Below are 14,452 nucleotides of genomic sequence, written 5' to 3' on the forward strand. Positions count from 1 at the left end.
TGAATAAGTTCCAGATTCAAATTTTATCTAATAGTAATTAGAACCAATCTATCCATTGTGGAATCCCATTAAAGCTGGGCTGTGGGGAATGGGTCAGGAAGGGGGGGTTGAGAAATTGATCCCCACATTTCTTAGGGTAGGTGGACCCCCTGAATCAGCAGCCTCTGGCCAAGAACAGCCTAACTGTTTTATACAGTACTGTATGATTATTATGAGTTTTCTTTGAGTGCCCTGTCATGAAAAAGGTTGGGAAGCAATGCCTTACCCAGGTGCCATAAAAATCCATTATAAGGAATGACAGCTATTTAGACAAAGTCTGAAAAAAGTTGCTTCCTTATTAAATTTATAAGAATAGTTAAATTTGCATGCCTTTAGATGATTTTTTGATATCTCCCAAATCTGAATGGAAATTATGTAACATTAGGTTTATGTATTACTTTGGATTACTAAATTCAGCTTCAAGTAACTTAACAGAGACCCCAAGATGGTTGTTTAACAATTAGATTACTCCCTCCTGTAAAAAGAACTCTGGAGAAAGTAGCCCAGGGCTAACACGGTGGCTTCATAATCATCAAAATTCCTGCTGCTTTATTGCTAAGGCTCAGGGAATGTAAGCCAGTACATCCACACCCCAAAGAGCAGGATGGAGGAGGAGAAGGGTGCGCCCTTTCTCTCAGGAAGACTTTCCAGAAGTCACCATCCTACTCCCATTTAGGTCTCCTTGTGAGGAATTTAGTCACATGACCAATAGCTGCAAGCTTGGTAGCAAGTTGTGGTCTTTTAGGTAGGTAACAATATGTCCAGCTTGAGACAGGAGTTTCATTACTTTGACAGAGGAGAATGAATATTTGATAGGCAAAAAGCAATCTTTACATGTTTTAGTAACTGCTGTGTAATTCATTTCAAACAAAAATAATCTGTCGATTTGTTATTTTATATATACTGCTGGAAAAGCTGACATAAGCATTAAGTAAGACTAATTAGCAAATTCATTATCTGAAGTTTTGATTACATATTTGTGTTGGATTTAATAATTCATGACTAAGGGAGTGTAGCTAGGAGGTAAAATTCAGATTCTGAAGCAGACTGCTGGCTTCCATCTATTAGTTGTGTGACCTTAAGAAAACTGCTTCAGTGCTCTGTGCCTTAGCTTCCTTTTTCGTAAGGTGGAGATAAAAATAATAGTACCTATTTAATAGGGTTTTGGAAGATTAAATGAGCTAATACATGTAATGTACTTAAAATAGTATCTGGCATATATAATAAGTTCTCAATAAATGTTAGCTATTAATATATCTTTTACTTAAATTAAAATCTTTTCCTTTAAAATCATAGGTAGAAAAAGGTCATGAAGAACCTAGTGGCAAGACGGGAATAAAGACACAGACCTACTAGAGAATGGACTTGAGGATATGGGGAGGGGGAGGGGTGAGATGTGACAGGGTGAGAGAGTGTCATGGACATATATACACTACCAAATGTAAAATAGATAGCTAGTGGGAAGCAGCCGCATAGCACAGGGAAATCAGCTCGGTGCTTTGTGACCACCTAGAGGGGTGGGATAGGGAGTGTGGGAGGGAGGGAGATGCAAGAGGGAAGAGATATGGGAACATATGTATATGTATAACTGATTCACTTTGTTATAAAGCAGAAAGTAACACACCATTGTAAAGCAATTATACTTCAATAAAGATGTTTAAAAAAAAAAAAAAGAAAAAAAAATCATAGGTAGCTGTGACAATCTGATTCTCTATTAAGAATTTCCAGGTATGCAATATTTTCCTGGTTTCGTATTGGTAGATAACTTTAAAATGCTGATGCGTGGAGTCAAACCATAGGGCTTTACTTGAGCTAATAAATGTTCTGTTCCACAGTAGCATTATGAAAGGAAAGGAGTTAGACACCGGTAAAACTGAACAATAACTGGTTTGTCTCTTTTTCTCTCCCCTTCTCCCACTTCCTCCGTTAATAGACTGTACTGATGATATCACCGCCTCTCCTCTCCCTGCCACAGCCTGACAGTCCCCTGTTGCCCCAGGCTATACAGATTCTTGGTATCTTTACCCCCAGCACTGCAGCATGCCTTGCCCATCCATAGTCATCACCAGTCATGTTCCCTAATCATTTCTGGTGGTTCAAAATTATAAACTGTCCAGATTGGGGGAAAAATGTCATTTTCATGTGTTTCTCTATTATTTTCTGTTGTTTCTTTTCCAGGTTTTCCTCAAACATCTCCGCAAGTATGAGAGAATCTATTTTCCTTTTAGAAAAGCAATATTTAAGTGAAATTTCGATTATTAATAGCATTACAACTATAGCTAAAAGACTTTCACACCTTTTAAAAATAACAAAATTTATATTAAGGAAGTTTTAGAAAAAATAAAAAATTCACATTTCCATTAATGTGTGGCTTTCATCTTTAGACCTAAGGCAACTGCTTCAGTTGTCACCATTTCCTTTCTAGAGAGAGGGTAAATAAGGGATGGAGAACATGTGTCTCATCACATTTCTGGGCAAAACTGGGAAGTTGTACACATTTCTTCTGCTCATATTCTACTGGTAAGAACCTAGTCACATGGCAATACCTAGCTTCAGGGGAGGCTGGGAAATGTGTTCCGTAGCTGGGACCAGCTAAAACTGGAGGTGGGGTTTCTATTATCAAAAGGAGAAAAGAGAGAACAAATGTGCAGAGTGTTAGCAGTCTTTGCCACACAAATGTTGATCACATAGTTGCAATATAGTAAAAGCAATTTTATTTTGCTTTTTACTTAACATTATATCAAAAGCTTTTTTTTTCATGTTACTACATGGTCTTCATAATTATAAAGCAATGGCTTTATAATAATTGTGTGTATAATCAATAAATTCTTTGACCCTTCCTATTATTGAAAATGAAGATTCTTTTCAGTTCTTTACAATGTCACAATAGATCTTTCCATAAGTATTATTTTTTTTTATCTTGGGATGATTCCCTTAGGATAAATTCCCAGAACTAGGATTACTAGGTCAAAGGGTGTGTGAACAGTTTATGATTCTTAATGTTTTTGTTCCAAATTGGTTTCTGAGAAGGCAGTACCAATTTGTTCCCAAAGGAAATCTGCATATTTTTCTATGAATGTGGGGCGGAAGACATATTCACATATCCTCGTAGGTAGAATATTTTCAATTTTCAGGGTCTGGCTGGAATGATCAGGAAACACAAGACTTGGGTTTGAGTCTTATTCTGCCACTTCCTAGTTATACAGCTGTAGGCAAGTTCTTACTCTCCCTGTGCCTCAGGTTCCTTATTTTAAAATTGAGGATAAAAATTCCCTCATAAGGTTGTGTGGTAATCTTTAAGGTTGTTGACAAATATTGTTTTATCATCTGCTTTATCTGTTTTATCATCATGCACAGGTGAAAATGCAATTTCATGCTCTACTGACGAGAGATACTGCCATGTGACTTGCTTTAGCCAGTGAAATGGAAGCAAAAGTAACATGTGTCATCTCCAGGCATACATTTTAAGGATCTGTGTGTTATATGCCACATCTTTTTTCCCTATGCCACGTGATCGGAAATACTTCAGATCATACCAGCTCTTTAAATGAGTCTTAGAGTAAGGATGGCACAGAGCGAAGCATTAAGCCAACCTGTGATGGATATGTGAATTTAGTAAGAAATAAATCTTCAGGTTTTTTTTTAAGCCACTGAGACTTTGACACTGTCTTTTATTGCAGCATAACCTAGCCTATCCTGACTGCTGAAAGTTTTCTCAGGATTAATAAAATAATATGAATGAGATGTTGGACCAACGGTAGAGGCTCAATATATATCCTTTATGATAATAATTACTACCATTCATTCAATGCCCTCTCCTTGCCAGGTATTTTTATATATTATCTCTAATCTTCAGCACAACCCTGCATATTATAAAAGCCTCCATTTATAAAGGAGAAAAGCAAAGCTTGGAATGATTAGTATTTTGCCTAACAAACATCATCCAGCAGAGCTGGGATTCAAACCTGGTGTGTTTCTTTCCATCTTTATCTTTTTTCTTTGTTTTTGGAAGTTTATGGCATTATTTTTTATTATTTACATCATTATGTGAATTTTTTAACATTTGTTTTCTAAACTTCATATTTATTCCTGCAGTAAAACCTCTATTTTCTCAAACTTGCTGGAAGATAAACAGAAATTGAGTCAAAGGTACAGTAGCTTGCTGTTCAAGCCCCTGCTTGTTCCGCAGAAGAAACCACATGAACCCAGGTACCTTTTACATTTTTCTCGGCTTGAATATACCTGAGAGCAGTTAAGATTTATATGCTTATAAAAAGTAAAAAATGGTTTCAAAATTGGAGTGGAATGAGACAGATTAGAATGAGTCAGATTAAGTAAATTCTCAAACCAGACACTTACTGACTCTGTCTCTCTCTCTCTCTGTCTTTTAATAACTTTATTAGGATATAATTCACATACCATTCAATTCAACCACTTAAAGTTACAATTCAATGGCTTTTAGTATTGTCACAGAGTTGTGTATTCATCACCCCAATCAATTTGAGTCAATTTTAGAGTATTTTCATTACCTCAAAGAGAAATCCCACACCCCTTAGCCATCACTTGAATCTCTCCATCCACCCCTCACCTCACCCCCCAGCCCTAGACAATTACTAATTTAATTTCTGGACTCTGTCTTTTTTTTACAGTGGATCCCAGAATTTCAGTTTCCCTCCATCCCCAACAAGTGGTTCTTCCCCCATCCCACCACTCTAGCACCACGCCCAACTCTGCAAAGCTTTGTTCAATTATTTTTAATTCAAAGCTTAAATTCTAAAGTATCTGGTGTAAGAAACTAGTTTCTTTTTTACTTTACTAAAAACTTAGAATTTCCTTGCAATGTATCAATATTACTAGAGGTTTAAAAAATATATGATTTTTTTTAAAGCTCTCATCTGTTCATGACCTGATTATCTAGTTTGTAGAGCTTTCAAACTTTTTCTTCTCTTCCATTGTTCTCTTATGAGACATTTCACAGCTTGTTAGTACCTCTGACTCATTATATAAAGTGGTCAAATAAGTGAGATTAAATTAAAATTGCTCTCCTATGACTCTCTTATTTTTAAAGTGTTGGTTAGGAGAAGGCAGAAATTGAAATCAACGGTTCAAAAGGGTACAGTAGTCCCCCTTACCCACGGTTATGCTTTCTGTGGTTATCGGCAGTCAACCATGTCCAAAAATATTAAATGGCAAATTGCAGAAATAAACAATTCATAAGTTTTCAATTGTGTGCCATTCTGAGTAGTGTGACACAATCTCTCATCGTCCAGCTCCATCCTGCCCGGGATGTGAATCATCCCTTTGTTCAGCGCATCCCTCCCGTTAGTCACTTAGTAGCCATCTGGGTTATCAGGTCAACAGCTGCGGTACTGCAGTGCTTGTGTTCAAGTAAGCCTTTATTTACTTAATGGCCCCAAAGCGCGAAAGTAGTGATGCCAGCAATTCGAATATGCCAAAGAGAAGCCGTAAAGTGCTTCTTTTAAGTGAAAAGCTTCTCTACTTAAAAAGGAAAGAAAAAAATCATATGCCAAGGGTGCTAAGATCTATGGTAAGAATGAATCTTCTACCTGCGAAATTGTGAAGAAGGAAAAAGAAATTCATGCTAGTTTTGCTGTCGCACCTCAAACTGCAAAAGTGACGGCCACCGTACGTGTTAAGTGCTTAGTTAAGATGGAAAAATTTGTACAGTAAGATATTTTTAGAGAGAGAGACCACATTCACACAACTTTTACTACAATATATTGTTGGGTTTTTTAATAAACGTATTTATTTTTGGCTGCGTTGGGTCTTCGTTGCGGTGCGCGGGCTTCTCATTGCGGTGGCTTCTCTTGTTGGGGAGCACGGGCTCCAGGCGCGCAGGCTTCAGTAGTTGTGGCATGCAGGCTCAGTAGTTGTGGCTTCCGGGCTCTGGAGCGCAGCCTCAGTTGTGGCGCACGGGCTTAGTTGCTCCACGGGATGTGGGATCTTCCCAGACCAGGGCTCGAACCCGTGCCCCCTGCATTGGCAAGCAGATTATTAACTACTGCGCCACCAGGGAAGTCCCAACAATATATTGTTGTAATTGTTCTATTTTATTATTAAATTATTGTTAATCTCTTACTGTGCCTAGTTTATAAATTAAACTTTATCATAGGTATTGATATTAAATAAAATAGGAAGCAACAAAATGCACCAAAGCATTAAGAGGATGCGAGAGATGAACTGTTCCCTAGGAGGGAAGAAATTAATGAAACATGTGAATGCTTACATACCCCTGAAGACAGTATTTCTACGATGTACTAAATTGAGGATGAATTAACTAGTTTATGGGGGTCTGGTTCTAGTCTCTACTTGTGCTGTGCTGACTTGTTTTCTGTGTGTTTTGGATACATGTGGTGATAGCAACTTGTTAGTCTCTAGTAAAACCCAATCCAAAGATAAGCGAAGCCTGGACATGTGAGGCTGAATAAGCACATCCCAAAGCTATGAAATGTATCAACATTGTTGGGCAGTTATGGCAACAGAAAAACAGTGTTGATGAATAAGAATGCTTAAAGGGTGATGGCTTAATGTAAGGAAACAGCAAGCACTATGAAGGCTAAGAGGACATGACATACCTTTCTTTTATTCAATGAGCTTTCCAAATTCTACTTCTGCCCTATTTACAACTGCCCTGTTCTCATGAAGCTTACCTTCAGCAAATGTTTATTCAACAACTATAAAATTACGCATAACTCAATGGCTAGGAACTGTGAGGGATACAATGCAGAAATGACAGGATCCCTGGATCATGTGGGAAAGCACAGACGATATTTGCGAATCAATGAGTCCAGTGCGTAGACTACTACATTGGTGGGGAAAATGGAAGAAAGACAGAGTTGAAGAGGAGTGTAGGACTCAAATCAGTAGGTTCCTGAATACCAAATTTATGTTAGGACTTTATTCTTTGGAAAGCAGGGACTCATTAATTTATTTTCCTTTTAATGTGAAAAGAAAGTGATCAAAGCTGTTTGTGGCTATTTATTCACACATTTTTTGTCCTATTGATATGATCTTTTTTTAGATGGTAAATTTTCAGTGAACAAAAACAATATCTATTTTACTTGCTTGTTTAATGTCCAATGCAATGTGGTAGCTATGCTTAATATCTAGTTGATGTAAACAGCTGTTATTAAAAATTCAAGAATTATTAGTATGAAAGGAATAAAGGACCCCCTTTGTTCTGAACATTTATTTAGCTAAACTACCATCTACCTCACCAAGGGAAAATAAGAAACCTAGGCAACTGTGGCAAATCATTTGCCCAAGAAGACCACTTTTAAATCCTAGCGAAGTTATCAGGTACTATGAGCACAGAAGTTCTATAAACTGATATGTTCTGTATTTCATTGATTCAGCATGTTTTTCAATGCTATATCTGTAGGTAGATTCCAGAAGACTAGCATATATTTAAATTATCTAAGGTTCTGGTTAAACATGATCAAACTAATTGCCCTCTTTCATTGTTCTTTATATCCTCTGTGGGGTCTCCTAGCCCTGAGTGACTGGTTATAATGGGCAGGATGTGAGGGATGCCACCCTCAGCTTCATATTGGAAGGACATCTGAAGAAAGGATGGGAAAGCCTGCGACAGAGTTAGAGGGAAGGAGGAATGACTATAGTAGAGACAACATTGGTTCCTCCAGGAATTTCAAGAGGGAAAACAAGAGTTTTTGTAGTTTCCAGAAATAGGACTGACTGCCAGCTCCTTCCCATCCTCCGTCTTAGACTAGCTGTGGGAGAAGGACAGGCAGGCACATGCAGGCTGACTACTTTCCTGCCTGTGACAGCTCCAGATTACACACGTGCAGAACAAAATTACAGTGCCAGCATTCCCAGGCCCCGTGAGCAAAGTGGGGTGAGCTGGGATGAGGTGAAGGAAAATCACAAAATAAAGTAAAATAGAAGAGGTGATGAGAACAGGAAGTAGGGGTGGTAGATATGGTATAAGGTGCTCTGAGGAGGCTGAGTGGAAGCAAGGATGAGGGCGTGAGACAGAAAGCCTTGTGCTGCCTGGTGTGTCTGAGAGAGGTGTGGGCGTGTTTGCAGAGGAAGCTCTGGGGGCATGTGTGTGTGCAGAATGTATGTTAGGGAGGGGTTTCATTGATGTAGGAGTGGGAGGGTGTGTGCAGTAGGGTGTGGAGTGCGGGGGTGGAGAGAAAAAAGAGTGTGGAGGGAGGGAGGACTTTTATGGAGTGCCAGGAACACCCATTTCACAAAGGGAAACTGCCAGCTGCCAGAGACTCAGATCTCCCTGTGGGAACAAATCAGCTCTCCACGGTGGATTCTGGCCACAGATCCTACCGCAGGATGTTTGCCAGATTTTTTGATCCCAGAAGGGAGGGACAGAGTTTCTGGATTTTTACCACACCCTGATCCATGATCTTTCCCAGGGACTGATGTTTTTACTTGCGTATTATCACAGTGTTGGTCACAGAGCAGCATTTCTTGGCAGACAGTCTAGTGAACAGAACTATAAATTAGAAAGAAAGGCTAGTGTCTTGGTTTCTTCATGTGCTTTTTGATGGAACTGTGCTATAATATTTCTGTGTCTTGGTTCCCAATTTTCCTAGTAACAAGAAAGAATATATCAACCAGCTAAGGAAAATATGATGTAGAATTAATAACTGCAATGAATAAATGATTATAAAGACAAATGGACAATAAGCTTTAATCCAGTATGAGAAAGAACTTCTACTAATTAGAATTGTTCAAAACTAGGAGGAGGTGAAACAGGAGGGAAGGGGGCAGGGCACAACCTTTAAAAGAATGACGTAGTTGTTGAGGATATGACATAAATTGGTTAAAACCTACTAGGCCCAAGATGGCGGAAGATTCGATTTCTCGTAGATCTTGAGCCTCATTATACGCTCATTGTAATACACTAGCATATGCTAAATAACTCACCCATAGGCTCCATGACAGTTCTGAGGCTGACCATAAAAGGCCAAAAGGTGGGCGGTGGCCCAATTCCTGGAAATCCCTGCCCCTTCTCCAAAATAGTTGGAACAATCCTTCCACTCATTAGCCTATGAAATTAACTAGCTCATAAAAACTAACCACCCTGTATTTCGGGGCTGCTCTCACCGTTTTGAGACAGACTGCATTGTGTCTAAGGAATGTGTATCTCTCTAAATAAATCCACTTCTTACCTATCACTTCGTCTCTCACTGAATTCTTTCTGCGTTGAGACATAAAGAACCTGAGCTTCATTAAGTCCTGAGACCAGATGTGTGATTTAAATTAAAGGACAGTGGGTTCAAGTCCCAATCTGAGTTGTGTGGTTTCAGTGGTATGTGTCGTGTCATTAGAAATGTCCAAACAGAGGGAAGACGACCAGTTGTTGGCTGTCCAGCAGCAAATGAGAGGTGTACTAAAGATACCCTGAAGAGTTATGCAAAAACCCTAAGATGTTATGATTCTAGGACTATACAGTGCTTTTAGCAATACAGAATTATTTCAAATATTAAAGTGCCTTAGATATGAAATGATCAAGGTATTAAATGATCAGCTAACAAAAGAATGTCTCTGTGTGATTAGCACTATTATTGGACAGGCTGTATGTAAAACATATAAATGCAGAGAGAACTTGAGGCCCAAGTCCTCCACAGTAACGCTAAAGCAAACTGAATATAGAGAAGGCCCTGCTATGTACTAGGGAGAATTATTTAATAAAAACAGGCTGGAACGCTTATCAGTCATTCCTGAATAGCCTGTATTCCTATAAGCCAGCCAGTCCAACTTTGTGTAGTACTGAAAGAAGACCAGAAGTGTTCTCCTCAGTGATAAAAACTTTCAGATATTTGCTAAGCACCAAGTTCGGATACATATGCGGTACTCGTTTGAGAGATGGTCCAAAAGTCCTTAGAGCTTCCTTAGCTTTCCAAGTACTGTTGATCAGTCTTCTCAAATGTTAACGTGCATTTTAATCACTTGGGGATCTATCAAAACACAGATTCTGATTTAGTAGGTATGGGGTGGGCCTAAGATTCTATATTTCTAAGAGATGCTAATCACGCTTGTCCACAAGCCACTCAAAGAAGCAAGGCTGATCATCAAAAAATCTACAAACAATACATGCTGGAGAGGATGTGGAGAAAAGGGAACCCTCTTGCACTGTTGGTGGGAATGTAAATTGATACAGCCACTATGGAGAACAGTATGGAGGTTCCTTAAAAAACTAAAAATAGAACTACCATACGAGCCAGCAATCACACTATTGGGCATATACCCTGAGAAAACCGTAATTCAAAAAGAGTCATGTACCACAATGTTTACTGCAGCACTATTTACAGTAGCCAGGACATGGAAGCAACCTAAGTGTCCATCGATAGATGAATGGATAAAGAAGATGTGGCACATATATACAATGGAATATTACTCAGCCATAAAAAGAAACGAAATTGAGTTATTTGTAGTGAGGTGGATGGACCTAGAGTCTGTCATACAGAGTGAAGTAAGTCAGAAAGAGAAAAACAAATACCGTATGCTAACACATATATATGGAATCTAAAAAAAAAAAAAGGTTCTGAAGAACCTAGGGGCAGGGCAGGAATAAAGATGCAGACGTAGAGAATGGACTTGAGGACACGGGGAGGGGGAAGGGTAAGCTGGGATGAAGTGAGAGAGTGGCATGGACATATATACACTACCCAATGTAAAATAGATAGCTAGTGGGAAGCAGCCGCATAGCACAGGGAGGTCAGCTCGGTGCTCTGTGACCACCTAGAGGGGTGGGATAGGGAGGGTGGGAGGGAGACACAAGAGGGAGGAGTTATGGGGATATATGTATATGTATAGCTGATTCACTTTGTTATAAAGCAGAAACTAACACACTTCTGTAAAGTAATTATACTCCAATAAAGATGCTAAAAAAAAAAAAAGAAGCAAGGCTGTAGATGAAAGCACTGAGGGAATTTCAGGTACTCACCTATTTTCCTAGGCAAGGACACACACTGCATCAGGAGGATAAGATTCAATACTATCCCATCCATGGAATCACAAAATTAATAGTGTAAAAGGAAAGGAGACTTGTGATGCCATCTGAAAACCATAATTTGGCTCTTTTCACTGGCCAAAATTTATTATGTGAGGGAGTGTGAAATCTGTGTGGAGCTGGATTGGTGTCTCCTTAGGGTGGTGATAATATGGTCTATTAGGGTAAATGTCAGGGACTTCTTGGGAATTCCAAACTACACTGTCAAGGAAATGAAGTTTGTTTTAGTTCTTTCTTACCTGCTTGTCTTTTCCCTTCTTAGAACATGCTTTTCCCTAAGAGGCTACTTTGATCTCTTTTTCTCAGGACTTTGACCTCAACTAATTGTCTTAATCTCCTCCAAGGAAACAGACAGTAAAGAATTTAAGGTGTGACCTTTCCCAGGGGAGTCTTTATTTTAAGACTCCAGATTTTCAAGACACAAAAGGATAAAGCTCTATCAGGAAAATGTCAGACCCTGTGACAAGCAGAAAAGTATATTTTAATAGGTGGACTTGCTTAAATGGCCTTTTCATTCCTCCACAGACTGACCTTGCCCAGGATAAAAGGAGTGGGGAAAAGTGATAGCGCTGGGAAAAGTCTTAAGAAGGGTCTCAGTCTCATTCTGACTCATCAGGATTGAGAAGGTCAAAGGATGAAAGTTTTGGTCCAGAGGAAAGACATTTGAGCACATGAATTAGCTAAGGTTGTTAACCATTCTCTGAATGGTTACTGATTTATTTTGCATCAATGAATCAGAAATAATTAGATTCCACCTTGTTTCTCACCTCAGAATAGGTAATAACTAATGTTGTTCCATATATTTTTAACTATATTAGAAATGTAGGAATTCTTTGCTTCAGCCATCCACAGCTTAGCTCCCCAGAAGTATTGTCCGTCTGGAACACAACTACAAACCAAGAATTATGCAAAAAGTTCCCGGAGTAGGCAAAATAGATGTCATTAAATTCATATGCTCAAGCTCATAAGAACTAGAGGTCTTAGAATTTATATAATCGACATCTCCTACCTCATGTCAGTAATCCATTACTGAAAATCAGCTGTTCTACATGAAACAAACTGACTGGATGCCTGTTTCCCATTATTTCAAATGGGAAAAATTATAATGTGTCACACATTAGCCCCAAACCACCGACAAATTTCTAAAAAGGTAATGAAACCATAGTAAGATGTGTATATGTAAGTAACAAATGACTTATTATGATGTAAAAGGACTAAGCAAGCTTACTGATTATGAAAGAATGGACACAGAAGTTAACAGCTGCTCTGAATGCTTCGATGTCTTGGTACCAGTGACACAGAAACTCACCTTCATTGACAATGTGCACTTTTTAAAGTCCGTGCATGATTCTAACTTTCTATCAGTTATTTCCCCCACGAATTGCTTTTTAAAAATGTTCTACTGAGTTTTGGGTATGTAAATGTATATTTTCCCCATAAAAATGTCAGCCCCAAAATGATATATTGAGAGCGATATATGTTCTGTGAAGTTGGGTGTCAAAAACCAAGAGATGCTGTATGAGAAGTAAACTGGGGAGGTTTATAGCATATGTCTGGTGGTATGCTGGAGCTCACTTATATTGGTTCACAAGAGCCAATTGTTAAATTTTCTGGAATTTAGCAAGCTGGTGGATGTCACATTGATAACTCAAAATCGGCTATGATGGAGTATTTACACCGCAAAAATAAGCAAATATTACAAGTCAGGGACTCCTCCCACCCCCATGAGAGCTGGTTGTTGGGCACTTACTAGCACATCACTTAGCGTGCCTGTACTGTATTTCACCAAATGTAAGATATCATTGGTTGTTGTTGTGCGTTATAATATTACAGTAAGGATATGCTAGCCTCAGGGTGTAGTGAAAACAAACCCCACACATCAGGGCCTTACACAACAAAAGTTCGTTTCATGCTACAATGAAGGTCACTTGAGGCTTCTGTTCTACTTAGTCACTCAGGAGACACATGCTGATGAAGGCTCCATCATCTCTATAAGAAGTTTCAGGGTTTACTATGGTGAGAGAAAAGTGACTGGAAGTCAAGACCTAGTTTTTCCATGCTTGGATTGAGAAATAACACAAGTCACTTTCCATCCATATCCTCTGGCCAGAATTAGTCACATGCACAGCCTACTTAAAAGAGCACAAGTCTGGGGGGCAGATTGGGTGAGTACATTGTTCAGTCACATAAACCATTCGTTTATATGTCTCTAAGGGAAAAAAAACCACTGTCCAACTATGACTTGAGGCTTTCTTATAACACAGAATGAGTTATTTGGACAACAGATTAAAAAAATCATTTATCACTCTTTTGCATAATGAAGAGGGTAAATTAATCAAAATAAATTGGTAAAAGTAATCTCTAAAAGAAATGCAAATCAAAATTACAATGAAGTACCACTTCACACCAGTCAGAATGGGCCTCATTAAAAAGTCTACAAATAACAAATCCTGGAGAGGGTGTGGAGAAAAGGGAACCCTCGTACACTGTTGGTAGCAATGTAAGCTGGTGCAGCCACTGTGGAAAACAGTAAGGAGGTTCCTCAAAAAACGAAAAATAGAGTTGCCATATGATCCAGCAATCCCACTCTTGGGCATGTATCTGGACAAAATTCTAATTCAAAAAGATACATGCACCCCAATGTTCATAGCAGCACTATTAACAATAGCCAAGACATGGAAACAACCTAAATGTCCATTGAGAGGTGAATGGATAAAGAAGATGTGGTACATATATATACAATGGAATACTACTCAACCATAAAAAAGAATGCAATAATGCCATAATGCAATAAGGCAGCAATGTGGATGGACCTAAGGATTATCATGCTAAGTGAAGTAAGTCAGAAAGAGAAAGACAATTACCATATGATATCACTTATATGTGGAATCTAAAATATGACACAAATGAATATATCTACGAAACAGAAACAGACTCACAGACATAGAGAACAGACTTGTGGTTGCCAAGGGGGAGGGCGAGGGAGGGGTGGACTGGGAGTTTGGGGTTAGCAGATGCAAACTCTTCTATGCGGAATGGATAAACAGTAAGGTCCTACCATATAGCATGAGGAACTATATTTAATATCCTGTGATAAACCATAACGGAAGTGAATATGAAAAAGAATGTATATATATGCATAACTAAATCACTTTGCTGTATAGCAGAAATTAACACAACATTGTAAGTAAACTATATTTCAGTAAAAAAAAAAGTACTCTCTAAAACTTCTGCACATTTAGAGGCTTGTGCTTCTGAATCACTTTTGAATTCAGAATCACTGGTATCTGTGGTTTTCTATAGACACTGTGCCACCAAGAGCATGGGTGAGGCAGCATTTCTTAAAAGAGTGTTCATTATTATCTCAATGACTTTTCCTCAAGCCAGTAACACCCATTA

At 38.7% G+C, this 14,452-nt stretch overlaps 1 long non-coding RNA gene across 1 annotated transcript in view; it reads right to left on the minus strand.

Moving 5' to 3' along the window:
- Positions 1-5,772: 5,772 nt before the first annotated feature.
- Positions 5,773-14,452, minus strand: part of LOC133088088 (uncharacterized) — a 60,394-nt gene continuing 51,714 nt past the window's right edge. The window contains exon 3 of the long non-coding RNA XR_009700490.1: positions 5,773-6,034. This is a non-coding gene — a long non-coding RNA (uncharacterized LOC133088088). The remainder of the gene's footprint in view (positions 6,035-14,452) is intronic.

Source organism: Eubalaena glacialis, chromosome 1, assembly GCF_028564815.1.
Source record: "Eubalaena glacialis isolate mEubGla1 chromosome 1, mEubGla1.1.hap2.+ XY, whole genome shotgun sequence".
NCBI lineage: Eukaryota > Metazoa > Chordata > Mammalia > Artiodactyla > Balaenidae > Eubalaena > Eubalaena glacialis.